Genomic DNA, 15,307 nt, shown 5'->3' on the forward strand with positions numbered 1-15,307 from the left:
AAATGCATCCCTAAGCGTAGCTGAAAAAAGGATGGAAAAGAGCATGGGAGCCAGTATGCAATCTTGTGTGGTAACATTGGTGACCATAAAGGAGTTCTTTATTTCAGCATTTTCCACCAGTCTGGCTATCATCCCATCATAGAAGGTCCAAATTATAGAAATAAACTTTGCAGGGCATCCAAAGATGAACAAAAGTTTCCAGAGTCCCTTACGATTTACAGCACCAAAAGCTTTAGCTAGGTTGACAAACAATATAAAGACCATGGTTTTGCACCCAGCACTTTTCCTGAAGCTGATGGGCTGTGAAGATTGTGTCTAAAGTGTCCTTTCCTGACTGAAATCCACAGAGACTTGGGGATGATGGCTTCCATAAGATGGGAGGTAAGTCTATTCAATATGACCTGTGCAATAATTCTCCCAGCAAGAGAGAGTAGAGAAATCTGTGCTTAGAGGGGTATCCCATTGAACCTGTGGCCATAGATAGCACAAAGGCCAGAAAAAAAGCTTTTGGTGTCTGGTCTGCTGCCAGTTGTAACTCCACCACTTTCTTTTCCCCGCACTAGATTTTCATTTTTCAAAGTTTGAGCTGGATCATCTGTTTTGCTCACTGGATATGTAGCCTTCCTAGCTCCTAGGCTTCCTAGGAGTTCAAGAGTTGACACATTTCAGGTCATTCTCATCAAATGAGTCCTGATGTTTCTGACTGGTTCAGTCACAGAGATCCCCTTGAGACTGTCACATGATGTGCTGAAATTACCTCTGAGCCCATTTTCCCTGCTATCTTGGGACTTCCGAAACCCTGTCTTGCAGCAAGCTAGCATATCTGGCTCAACAACAAAGACCCAGGGTCCGGTCCATGCCCCCAAAGCTGCAGACTTAACTGAAAACAGCTCTGCAAGTTATGTCTCCAGCACCCAGACACCCAGTTCCTAATGGGATCCAAACCCCAAATAAATTTGTTTTACTTTGCATAAAGCTTGTACAGGGTAAACTCATAAATAGTCCGCCCTCTAGAACACTGATAGAGAGATATGCACAGCTGCTTGCTCGCTCCCTGCCATTAATCACTTACTCTGGGTTTATTAATAAACAAAAGTGATTTTATTAAGTATAAAAATTAGTATTTAAGTGGTTTCAAGTAATAACAGACACAACAAAGTAAGTCACAAAAGCAAAATAAAACAAACTCGCAAGTCATAAGAACATAACATAAGAATGGCCCTACTGGGTCAGACTAAAGGTCCATCTAGCCCGGTATCCTGTCTTCCAACAGTGACCAGTGCCCTAAAGGGAATGAACAGAACAGGTAATCATCAAGTGATCCATCCCCTGTTGCTCATTCTGAGCTTCTGGCAAACAGAAGCTAGGGACACCATTCCTGCCCATCCTGGGTAATAGCCATTGATGGACCTATCGTCCATTAATTTATCTAGTTTTTTTAACCCTGTTATGGTCTTGGCCTTCACAACATCCTCTGGCAAGGAGTTTCACAGGTTGACTGTGTGTTGGGTGAAGAAATACTTCCTTTTATTTGTTTTAAACCTGCTGCATATTAATTTAATATGGTGACCCCTAGTTCTTGTGTTATGAGAAGTAGTAAACAACACTTCCTTATCTACTTTCTCTACACCAATCATGATTTTATAGACCACAATCATATCTCCCCTTAGCCGTCTCTTTTCCAAGCTGAAAAGTCCCAGTTTTATTAATCTCTCCTCATACAGAATCTGTTCCATACCCCTAATAATTTTTGTTGCCCTTTTCTGAACCCTTTCCAATTCCAATATATCTTTTTTGAGATGGGGCAACCACATCCGTACAGAGTATTCAAGATGTGGGCATACCATGGATTTATATAGAGGCAACATGATATTTTCTGTCCTATTATCTATCCCTTTCTTAGTCTAAGCCTAATACATTAAGAAACTGATTACAGGTAATATCTCATCCTCAGAGATGTTCCAATAAGCTTTTTTCACAGACTAGACTCCTTCCTACTCAGGGCCCAATCCTTTCCCCTTGTACAGTCCTTGTTAGTTCCAGCAGACATCTTAGGTGGTAAGCAGGGGTTTTCTCATGACTGGCAGCCCCTTTTGTCCTGCTCAATCCTCTTTTATAGCTTTGGCACAAGGCAGGAATCTTTTGTCTCTCTGGTTCCCCACCTCTCCTTCTAAATTGAAAAGTACCAGATTTAAGATGGACTTCATTATCAGGTGACATGGTCACATATCACTGTAAGACCCCTACTCTCCATTCCCCATGGCTGGCCCACACATACACAGGAAGGCTTTCAAGTAACTAAGGCCATTTACAACTGATCGTTTCTGGAGCACCCTTAACGGCGTCCACTTAATATGTTTCATCAGTGATACAAGTTTATATCTTATTCTGCTAACTCAACACATAGATATAATACATGCAGACAAATAGGATGAACACACTCAGTAGATTATAAGCTTTGTAGTGTTACCTTACAAGAGACCTTTTGCATAAAGCATATTCCAGTTACATCATACATTCATAAGCATATTTTGATGTGCAAATGGAGTGCAATGTTACAGTTTCCTCTTAACGAAGCTGAGAACTTCAGCAGCCATAATATAGGTCATATCCTAAAAATGTTTCCAGGCTGTCTCAACTTCCACTGAGGCTTCTATAGCTAAGGGAAATACTTCCATGAGTTTCTGTTGGAGTTTGGTCTGTTTGTCTGAAGTTATTTGCTGATGATGGTGCACTGGTTGCCTACACGATTGATGACATTCAGTTTTTAACTGATCACTTCACTTGTGCAGTCAATTCCTTTGTTTTCACAATTGGCCTAAAGAAAATGGAAGTATCGGACCAACTTGTTCTGAGATACGTACATGTTGGTCTGAATTAGATAAACAACTCTCCGCTGAAGTCCATGGGGAAGTTTTGCTACCTAGGGAGTATGCTGTCACTGAATACCACAACTGATGATGAGATTACCCATTGCATGGCCAAGGCCAGCTTTGCATTTGGAATGCTGTCTCATGACCTATGGAATGATAGCAGTGTTAAAATAAGCACTAAGCTAAATGTCTATTGGAAAGTTGTGCTCCCAATGCTTCTGTAGAGTTGTGAGATCCATACTTACTGCCTTCAGTCTGTTTTCAGGGTCAAAGGGTAGGACAAGAGTCCGAATATCAAAATCCTTAATCACTGTTGGATCTCTGGCATTCAAAGCATGCTCATAAAAGCTCAGCTGTGTTGGCCTGTGCATCTTTTTCACAAGGCCAACTCAAGAATACTCAAAGCCCTATTTTATGGTCAGCTATAGCAAGACATTCATTCTCATGGTGTCCAGTACAAACCATATAAAGATGCATTGAAATCAAGCTTGAAAGTACGTCAGGTTGGACCCAGCAACTCAGAAGCAACAGCCCCCAACAGAGCATGATGGCAGCAGATTTGTCATATCTCTATTAATCTCTTTAAAGCAAGTCACATTAACATTTATGTGAAAAACATGAAGAGTGCAAAGCAAGGATACAACAGCCTGTAATGGTCCTGGACAATCTTGTCTGTCCCACATGTAACTGTTTGTGATTCTTGCATGTTTCTGACCTCACATATACCTATAGTTTTTTAAATACTAGTACTTTGACAGTTGACAAATTCTATACACAATGCATGTTCAGTAGGATGGGTGCTCTTGTATGCACTCCTAGCAGAGTAAGATAGGCATCATTCTCTCAACTTAAAAATGGCAGCTGCATATTCAATTTCCCACATGCTGTGCTGAAAATTCAGGCAAATGGAGTGTTTGACCTTGTTGTCTCCTGTGCCAAGAGTACAGCAAAAATTTAATCCTCTTCTGTTTGCAGGTAAGGACGTTAATTGATTTCTTCAAATAGAAATTAGTTTATTAGGGAGCTTTTGTTTGTTTAGAGTTTGTAATTAATACAAATTGAAAAGGGAGGGTCAGCATACTTGTTGGATCAGTAAGAATCCAGTGTACAAAAGATATGATAGGGAACAAACTCCTGTTTTTGTTGGGATTTTTTTTATTATTTTTGTTTGTTTGTTTGGGTATTTTTGTGTTTTTGGTGGGCTAGGTACTTCTGTGTGTGTGTGAGAGAGAGAGTATGTCTCTGTGTGTTCTCATTGCTCCTCACAGTCATTAATCATAATGTTCTCTGGTCCTATTTTATGGGGATTTGTGTTAGGATTTTTTCTGCTTCTTTACATTTGCTTTGAATTACAGTATTTTATTCTTCCAAAACTGAAGATGTTTCTCAGTTTGTACTCATTTCTGATTTGGAATAAACACTTCTCATACACAAGCAGTCCTTTCACCTGGAATTAACTATTGGGTAACCATGCCATAGGCTCTTATGGAAGTAGCACAGAGACAACTAGGTGTTCACTCTCTGTACTAACAATATAAAGACACACTGAAGTCAAACCTGAAAGCATGTCAGTGTATGCATGTAAATCTCAATCTCTCTCTCTCTCTCTCTCTCACACACACACACCCACACACACACACACACGACTAGAAAGTTAGAACATGCCAAATTAAGATTGTCTGTCTATGGAATGGAATGCTAAACTGTATTATACTGTTGAACGATCAGGTGGTGCTGTATGTAAAATACCTTATTGAACCTAACCTTACCCATACCTAACAGAGCATTAAAAGATCTTATGGAAGATCTGGTGTATATCTTTCTGAAAACTAAGCTATGTAGTCAGTCTATATATTATATATATATATACAGAAGCCTGACCTGCTAGAAGCAGCCCTGCAACCTTCTGTGTACAAGAAGTAAATGGCATGATGTCAGAAGTAAACTAGTGCTAGGGGAGAACAAATAGAAAGAACAAAACAACAATGGTTGCAAAGAAAAGGAACAAAGCAATAAAGTTTGCAGGATCTCATCAACATGCCCTAGAGAACATAAACTTTGATAAACCTTCACAATGGACAGACTGGAAGCAGTATTTTTGCAACATTTCAAATTGCTACAAAGCTCCACCAGGAAACTGGAGACATTCAGGAATCTAATTTATGCTATGGGGAAAGCAGGAAGACCATTTTTTTGAATCCTTTAACTTTACTGAAGACAATCACAAAAATGCCTATGAAAGGATTCTGGCTATGTTTGATGCATATTTGATATCAGAGAAATGAGCTTTATGAAAGTGCATTTTTTCACCAGACCTTGGGAGAGACTAGCTGTGATTTATATGAATTCAGAGGACAGCATTACCTGATTGCTGTTGACTAGTTTTCTTGGTATATAGAAATAATATACTTGAAAGACATAATATTTCATAATGTTACTGAGAAACCAAAGTGCACTTTTGGTCATTTTTGTATTCCATAACAATTTTTGATGGACAATGGACCATAATTCATTGCAGTAGAATTTGTCATTGCGAACAAAATATTATTTTGATCAAACTACTTGCAGCCCACTTTACTGTACAAGCAGCCATTGACTGTACAGACAGTGAAGGAAATCCTACAGTAGGAAGAACTATTCCTTCCTCTTCTGAATTACAGATCAACACCACTAGCAACACAACTCCTGATAGGAATGCATTGAAACTCATGGAGTCCCCTGACACCTGTCCCTTCTGCAGCAAGAGAGAGACCCTGGTGCACATTGAAGTAGTGTGTGTCAGGCTGTAGCCCCTCTTCTGTCTCCTTCTGACACTCTTACTGAGGTTCTGGCTGCACTTTACCCCTCTTGTATTTATCCTAACACACCCCATCTGTGGTCCCACAAAGTCATCAACCTTCTCCTGGCACTGGCCAAGATGGCCATCCATCACACAACAAGGGAAGCTAGAGTGGGGAGAGTGGTACTCCATGACTGTGATGCATAGTTCTAGTCTCTTGTCAAATCATGTCACCGAGTGTAGTTTTTGTGGGCAGCATCCACTGCTGCCTTAGATGCTTCTGAGGAGGGGCACGCACTGCCTGGAGTGTCCCATTCTGGTTCCCTAATTTTCAACCTTTGACCTCCATTCCCACTCCTTGTTTTTCATTTGTTGCCCTAAGTAATCATTTGGAGCCTGAGCTCAATAGTTCCTCTCCCTTGGTTTAGGGGGGGCTGGACCTTATATTTTGGGACGGTCTTGGACCACGTGTTCCCACATATCCCATACGTATGCACCTTCCAACCTCTACAACAAATAAGGCAGAGGTCTTATAAACAACAGCCTAATTCATTACACGACTCTGATTTATTCCCAGAGCACCACAACTCCATTGCACCGATTTGCGTGAGTGTATTTCTTCCATATCTGAACATATTAACCCCCATTCTGCCCTCCGGTACAGTTAAGGAACCCCTCTACTCCAGAATTTGATTTCTTCTGCATAACCTGTTAGAAAAATCGTGTCTGTGCTTGAGAGGCACAAACAGCTTGAGGGTGCTGGATGGATGCTGCAGAAAGGGAGGTGCTATTTTGTCTCTCTCTCAAGCCACAGGGCTTGAGACTGATTCAGAGCCCCCAGCTGCACAAAGGACAAAATGAACCTCAAGACTCAGCCACACCTGGAAGGACTGATTGCCAACTGTGTCTGTTAGGCCTTTCTTGTACCATGGGACAGCCAGGGCTTAATGCAGCCAGGGAAGCCCTTCATCTGAAAGGGCTACTCATCAGTTTCCCAGCAAGAGATGCCAGCCCTTCTCATTGAGCTCCAGCTCCATCAACCAGCAAGTCCTGTGGGGACACTTCAGGGGCATTTTAGTTATTTTTTACTTAACTTAGAAGTAGTTCACATTTTTTGCTGTGCAACTGGTTGACAGCCTCAAGTCCCTTGTCTGGTCCCTTTCCTTTCTTTTAGTTTCCCCTTATTCTTTCTGGGAATAAAATGTTTGTTTAGCTTTATAATCTGTCAGTCTTTGATTTTCTTCCTTTATTATGAGTAATGTCTTACAGATCGTAGGGAACGTCTGTTAGTTTATGTACCTGGCTGCTTGGTGGAGGCACTGAGTGCAAAGAATATCTAACAATTAGATAACCAGGTGAAAACAATGCGAGGAACTCAGAACGTGACTGCGCTACTTCTCATTAAAAAAGTCAAGTATATTGTACTGTAAACGTTCACTTTTATCCTATGTTATGCAGAGTGCCTGCACTCAGATCCATGCATGACCTCTAAAGAAACCAGATGAATGCACCTCATTAAAAGCACAAAAAGCCACAACTCCACCACTATGGAAATTCCCAGAAGTATATTCTATACATTGCACTACTGCACCTCAGATACACAGAGAACCCTTCTTTTAAGAGGACTCTCAAATTGCTACACTATGAATTATAAACGATACAATTAACTCAGGAAAGAAAGCAATTTTCACAGAAGATCAATGGATTTTCTTAGGTATGATTGCAAATGGCAGATTAGGAATTTACAAAGCAACCACGCTGTCATCAATTATTTAAGTACTATCCCCATGACTTTTACTGCCAAATAAGCTGTGCTGGTACTCATGTACTTCTGAACGTAGAAATTGCAGATTTATCCTCTTTCCATCCATGAATGTCAGCTTTTTAATTTGGCGCATGAATCACATGATTCGATTCATATTATTTATTCTAAGCAAACTTCATTTTCAGCAGGAAGAGTCTTCAATGCTGAATCACGCAAGCCTCACTGACTAGATTGTGGAAGCAGTTAAGGCATACAGCAAAAGAATAAATGAACACAAATCTGACATCAGGAATCATAACATTCAAAAACCAGTAGGAGAACACTTCAATCCCCTTGGTCACTCAATAACAGACCTAAAAGTGGCCATTCTTCAACAAAAAAAACTTAAAAACAGACTCCAACGTGAAACTGCAGAACTGGAATTAATTTGCAAACTGGACACCATCAGAATAGGCCTGAGTAAAGACTGGGAGTGCTTGGATCACTACAAAACCTAAACCTAATTTCCCCAATACTAATTTCCCACTAGTGTTACTCACACTTTCTTGTCAACTGTCTGAAATGCACCACTCTCATTACTACTTAAAAAGTAATTTTTCCTCCCTTGGTATCCTGCTGTCAATTGAATTGTCTCGTTAGACTGACCTCACACTTGGTAAGGCAGCTCACATCTTTTCATGTATTTATACCTGCTCCTGTATTTTCCACTCCATGCATCTGATGAAATGGGTTCTAGCCCATGAAAGCTTATGCCCAAATAAATTTGTTAGTCTCTAAGGTGCCACAAGGACTCCTCATTGTTTTTGCGGATATAGACTAACACGGCTACCACTCTGAAATCTAATTGTGTATGTTTTCAGTGCAGTATTGATTTAATTCTGTTTGTAAGACTCATTTAAAATGTGTAACAGTTCCTTTCATATCTCACACAATGGGCTCTGAAATAGGAAGGAAGGACTCTTAATTAGGGTTAAAATAGTTAGACAATGGTTTAATTGAAACAGTTTAATAGTGTGAGTCTACAAAAACATTTACTGTCAATGTTTTACAGACACAACTCTGCTGAAGACTAGATGGACTGCTGATCTGTACTGGTATGAAAATGCATATATTCCTTATGAGTTTTCAGTTATAATCCAGTTTTGGTATACAAGTTCCATGTGGAAAGACAACATGAAACCCAGTAGTCTAAAATCCAGTGTTGGACTAGGAGAATGGAGAGGAGGGAAAAGCTAAACAAATGTGGGTCTAGAATATCCTCAACTTGTGTAAATCAGGGTTGCTCAGCCCTGGTCTACACTAGGAGTTGAGGTTGAATTTAGCAGCGTTAAATCGATTTATCCCTGCACCCGTCCACACGATGAAGCCCTTTTTTTCGACTTAAAGGGCTCTTAAAAATAATTCCTTACTCCACCCCCGACAAGGGGATTAGTGCTGAAATTGGCCTTGCCTGGTCGATTTTGGGGTACTGTGGATGCAATTAGATAGTATTGGCCTCCGGGAGCTATCCCAGAGTGCACTATTGTGACCACTCTGGGCAGCACTCTCAACTCAGACGCACTGGCCAGGTAGACAGGAAAAGGCCCGCAAACTTTTGAATTTCAATTTCCTGTTTGCATGGTCACCTGCAGCTTGCCACGCTGGCCAGAGCTCATCAGCAGAGGTGACCATGATGGAGTCCCAGAATCGCAAAAGAGCTCCAGCACGGACCGAACGGGAGATACGGGATCCGATTGCTGTATGGGGAGAGGAATCCGTGCTATCAGAACTCTGTTCCAGTTTTCGAAATGCCAAAACATTTGTCAAAATCTCCCAGGGCATGAAGGAGAGAGGCCATAACAGGGACCTGAAGCAATGCCACGTGAAACGTAAGGAGCTGAGGCAAGCGTACCAGAAAACCAGAGAGGCAAACGGCCTCTCTGGGTCAGAGCCCCAAACATGCCGCTTCTATGATGAGCTGCATGCCATTTTAGGGGGTTCAGCCACCACTACCCCAGCCGTGTTGTTTGACTCCTTCAATGGAGATAGAGGCAACACAGAAGCAGGTTTTGGGGCGAGGAAGATGATGATGATGAAGTTGTAGATAGCTCACAGCAAGCAAGCAGAGAAACAAGTTTTCCCGACAGCCAGGAACTGTTTCTCATGCTGGACCTGAAGCCAGTACCTCCCGAACCCACCCAAGGCTGCCTCCCGGACCCGCCAGGCGGAGAAGGGACCTCTGGTGAGTGTACCTTTTAAAATACTATACATGGTTTAAAAGCAAGCATGTTTAATGATTAATTTGCCCTGGCATTTGCGGCTCTCCTGGATGTACTCCCAAAGTCTTTGCAAAAGGTTTCTGGGGAGGGTAGCTTTATTCTGTCCACCATGGTAGGACACTTTACCACACCACACCAGGCCAGCAGCACGTACTCGGGAATCATTGTAGAACAAAGCATTGCAGTGTATGTTTGCTGGCATTCAAACAACATCCGTTCTTTATCTCTCTGTGTTATCCTCAGGAGAGTGATATCATTCATGGTCACCTGGTTGAAATAGGGTGCTTTTCTTAAGGGGACATTCAGAGGTGCCCGTTCCTGCTGGGCTGTTTGCCTGTGGCTGAACAGAAATGTTCCCCGCTGTTAGCTACGGGGAGGGGTGAGGGGCTAGCCATGTGGTGGGGGGAGGCAAAATGCGACCTTGGAACGAAAGCACATGTGCTGTGTATGTAATGTTAACAGCAAGGTTTACCGTGAAAGAGTGTACCCATTGTTCTATAAAATGTGTCTCTTTAAATACCACTGTCCCTTTTTTTTTCTCCACCAGCTGCATGTGTTTCAAGGATCACAGGATCTTCTCCTTCCCAGAGGCTAGTGAAGATTAGAAGGCGAAAAAAATGCACTCGTGATGAAATGTTCTCTGAGCTCATGCTGTCCTCCCACACTGACAGAGCACAGACGAATGCGTGGAGGCAGACAATGTCAGAGTGCAGAAAAGCACAAAATGACCGGGAGGAGAGGTGGCGGGCTGAAGAGAGTAAGTGGCAGGCTGAAGAAAAGGCTGACGCTGAAAAGTGGCTGCAGTGTGTTGAGAGGAGGCAGGATTCAGTGCTGAGGCTGCTGGAGGATCAAACTAATACTCTGCAGCGTATGGTTGAGCTGAAGGAAAGGCAGCAGGAGCACAGACCGCCGCTACAGCACCTGTGTAACCAACCGCCCTCATCCCCAAGTTCCATAGCCTCCTCACCCAGACGCCCAAGAACGCGGTGGGGGGGCCTCCGGCCACGCAGCCACTCCACCCCAGAGGATTGCCCAAACAACAAAAGGCTGGCATTCAAAAAGTTTTAAACTTTTAAAAAGCTGTGTGGCCTTGTCCTTCCCTCCTCCACCACCCCTCCCAGTGCTTCTCTCCTCCACCACCCCTCCCAGACTACCTTGGCAGTTATCCCCCATTTGTGTGATGAATTAATAAAGAATGCATGAATGTGAAGCAACAATGACTTTATTGCCTCTGCAAGTGGTGATCGAAGGGAGGAGGGGAGGGTGCTTAGCTTACAGGGAAGTAGAGTGAAACAAGGGGTGGGGGGTTTCATCAAGGAGAAACAAACAGAACTTTCACACCGTAGCCTGGCCAGTCATGAAACTGGTCTTCAAAGCTTCTCTGATGCGTACCGCGCCCTCCTGTGCTCTTCTAACCGCCCTGGTTTCTGGCTGCGTGTAATGAGCGGCCAGGCAATTTGCCTCAACCTCCCACCCTGCCATAAATGTCTCCCCCTTACTCTCACAGATATTGTGGAGTGCACAGCAAGCGGTAATAACAGTGGGAATATTGGTTTTGCTGAGGTCTAACAGAGTCAGTAAACTGCGCCAGCGCGCCTTTAAACGTCCAAATGCACATTCTACCACCATTCTGCACTTGCTCAGCCTGTAGTGGAACAGCTCCTGACCACTGTCCAGGCTGCCTGTGTACGGCTTCATGAGCCATGGCATTAAGGGGTAGGCTGGGTCCCCAAGGATACATATAGGCATTTCAACATCCCCAACGGTTATTTTCTGGTCTGTGAATAAAGTCCCTTCCTGCAGCTTTTGAAACAGACCAGAGTTCCTGAAGATGCGAGCGTCATATACCTTTCCCGGCCATCCCATGTTGATGTTGGTGAAACGTCCTTTGTGATCCACCAGAGCTTGCAGCACTATTGAAAAGTACCCCTTGCGGTTTATGTACTCGGCGGCTTGGTGCTCCGGTGCCAAGATAGGGATATGGGTTCCGTCTATGGCCCCACCACAGTTAGGGAATCCCATTACAGCAAAGCCATCCATTATGACCTGCACATTTCCCAGAGTCACCACCCTTGATATCAGCAGATCTTTGATTGCATTGGCTACTTGCATCACAGCAGCCCCCACAGTAGATTTGCCCACTCCAAATTGATTCCCGACTGACCGGTAGCTGTCTGGTGTTGCAAGCTTCCACAGGGCTATTGCCACTCGCTTCTCAACTGTGAGGGCTGCTCTCATCTTGGTATTCATGCGCTTCAGGGCAGGGGAAAGCAAGTCACAAAGTTCCATGAAAGTGCCCTTACGCATGCGTAAGTTTTGCAGCCACTGGGAATCATCCCAGACCTGCAACACTATGTGGTCCCACCAGTCTGTGCTTGTTTCCTGGGCCCAGAATCAGCGTTCCACGGCATGAACCTGCCCCATTAGCACCATGATGCATGCATGGGCAGGGCCCATGCTTTCAGAGAAATCTGTGTCCATGTCCTAATCACTCACGTCACCGCTCTGACGTCGCCTATTTGCCCGGTATCGCTTTGCCAGGTTATTGTGCTGCATATACTACTGGATAATGTGTGTGGTGTTTAATGTGCTCCTAATTGCCAAAGTGAGCTGAGCGGGCTCCATGCTTGCCGTGGTGTGGCGTCTGCACAGAAAAAAGGCGCGGAACGATTGTCTGCCGTTGCTCTGACGGAGGGAGGGGCGACTGATGACACGGCTTACAGGGTTGGCTTACAGGGAATTAAAATCAACAAAGGGGGTGGCTTTACATCAAAGAGAAACAAAAACCACTGTCACACAGAATGGCCCCCTCAAGGATTGAACTCAAAACCCTGGGTTTAGCAGGCCAATACTCAACCCACTAAGCTATCCCTCCCTCTGGTATTTCAGGCAGGACATCACAGAGGGAGGGAGGGGGGAGCAAATGAATACAAAACAAATCTGGTCTATTTCTTGTTTTGATCCACTCCATCTATCTTTTACATCTTTGGCTGGTAGCAGATGGTGCAGAAGGACTGCAAGCCATCCACATCTCTTGGCTGCTTGGCAGAAGATGGTACAATAGGACTGCTAGCCATCCGTATTTCCTGCCTGCTCACCATAAGATGGTACAATAAGACTGCCTGCAGGACTAAAGAGAATGCCCTGGTCTAGTCACTCCTAATTTAGTCCCTGCACCCATGTCTGCCCAGGAGCTCCTGAGCGACGTAGCCAGGAGCACCTCGGACATGATGACAGTCCTATTGTACCGTCTGCTGCCACAAGGCAATGGGTTGCTGCTGCTGTGTAGCAATGCAGTACCATGTCTGCCAGCACCCAGGAGACATACGGTGACAGTGAGCTGAGCGGGCTTCATGCTTGCCATGGTATGGCGTCTGCACAAGTAACTCATGAAAAAAGGCGCGAAATGATTGTCCGCTGTTGCTTTCACAGAGGGATGGAGGGGAGGAGGGCCTGATGACATGTACACAGAACCACCCGCGACAATGTTTTAGCCCCATCAGGCATTGGGATCTCAACCCAGAATTCCAATGGGCAACGGAGACTGTGGGAACTGTGGGATAGCTACCAACAGTGCAACACTCCGGAAGTCGACTCTAACCTCGGTACTGTGGAAGCACTCTGCTGAGTTAATGCACTTAATGCACTTAGAGCATTTGTGTGGGGACACACACAATCGACTCTATAAAAACGATTTCTAAAAAAACGACTTCTATAAATTTGACCTAATTTTGTAGTGTAGACATACCCTCAGTTGACTATAATTAGTTATGCTGATTTACTCCAGATAAGGACCTGGCCCATAATGTTTTTGTAAGTGACATGGACAAGCCTCAATAATGGGCTAAGTTAAAAGGCACTTTTTATAGATGGGACTTGTCATTTGTGGTACTCAGCCTCCAGCAGATGGGGGCAGGGGTCACTAATGTTGTCTTGCGGTAGTATTGGTAGGGGGAGGCCAGTTTTCTATCAGGCTAAGTTAAACCTCTAATAAAGTTGAAGAGGGCGTCTTTAATCCACTTATCTGTGTAGCTTTTATTTATTTGCCCAGGCTGTGAGACTTAACAATGTGTTTTGTGTGCTTCTGCAATTGTTAACTTTATAACATACAAATGTGAAATTCAACAAAGCAGATCACAAGCAGTGCCAGTGAGATCCAGACCTTTCCCGTCAATTTGCCTCCCCACTGTGTTTTGCTGCTTTATAAAGCATTTCTATTCCTCTCTGTTGTGACTCCTTATCATGTGATAATATGACATGTTACTTTTTCTTTGTACGTGCTTCTGCTTCGTGACCTAAATATTGTCAGTATTTTAGATATCTTGAATAAGACACATTGATTCCTCTAGTTTTCATTGTGATGGATAACTAAATTAACAGCCAACTCTGCCTGTCTGGAGTTTAGCTGTATTCTGGGTAACTTGCTGTAGAACTGAACACAAGTGCAGAAAAGCCGCCTTTCCTTGATGTAGTTAGTATTGCTTTGGAGGAGGTTATTTTTTTGTGTCTCTTAATAAACTTCTCTAACTTGTTCTGGGACACAGGCCTGTGCTTTAAGCATAAGACTATTCTTCTTCCCCTAGAAGGTGGATTTAAGGAATTGATATCCCAGAGATGGTCAGAATTAGTTGTGGCACTCTTACTGACATCCTAATGATACATGTCCAGAGGTTAGAAGCCTGGGCCACAATGAGAGTGGTGCTTACGGTAAGAAAAAATAAATAGTAAACATATTACATGAACCTGGCTTGGGAAGAAATACTCATGTAACACCCTGATCTTTTTTTAAAAACTCTTTATTGTAAACATTGCAAGAATAGACACGTTCATAATGATTTTCTTTTGTTTTCAATGACATCTAAACCTGCACTATACTTATATCGTGATCTCCAAAGGATACAAAACTGTATGGAAGGGGTAAGTCATATTTATTTTTAAATAACTGACTGTTTCCTTTTTTCTTTCAAACTGCTCTGAGTTCTGTGTTGTCGTTGCTGAGACTTGTTCCATTATAATGTTTACTTTGATCAGTTTTAGCTCTGGGGGCCATCCATCTTTCCACCCAGAGCAAGCTGCTATGTTCTTGATGGAGGCTGTAACCATATGTGAACAGCCTGCTTTGGGAGGGCTCTTTAATCAGCTTGAAAAGATTTTCTTTTACTTCCACAGGGGCCCTTCCTCAGTCACTGGTGGTTAGATTGTGGGTTATTACAGAGCGCTTCCTCTCCGAGTCTGAGCTTCAAAGGAGAGCTATCCTGCAGAGAAAGTTGCAGGGTGTGGGGCGCTGGCCCTTTCAAAGTTGTGCCCTGACTAACTTTGCATCAGTTGGCCAAGGATGAACCCTTTAAGTTGGACACCCAAAAGCTGAGGCACCCAAAAGTCACTAGTCACTGAAAATCCTGGGCACCTATCTCTGTCTGTGTCTGGGTGGTTAGCAGAAAGGGGGAACGTCTCATAAAACCTGGGAGGGTCTCTACTGGCTATGCAACCCAGGAAGATGGCAGAACCTTATTTTTTGTAGCAGTGCCCTCAGTAATTTAATAAATAAACACCACAGACTGTTAAACTCTTATTTAGTGCACTACAGGAAACATATGTTATTCATGCCTGCAGGTGTAGTGAGCAATTAGTT

Source organism: Lepidochelys kempii, chromosome 5 (genome assembly GCF_965140265.1).
Source record: "Lepidochelys kempii isolate rLepKem1 chromosome 5, rLepKem1.hap2, whole genome shotgun sequence".
In the NCBI taxonomy this organism is placed as follows: domain Eukaryota; kingdom Metazoa; phylum Chordata; order Testudines; family Cheloniidae; genus Lepidochelys; species Lepidochelys kempii.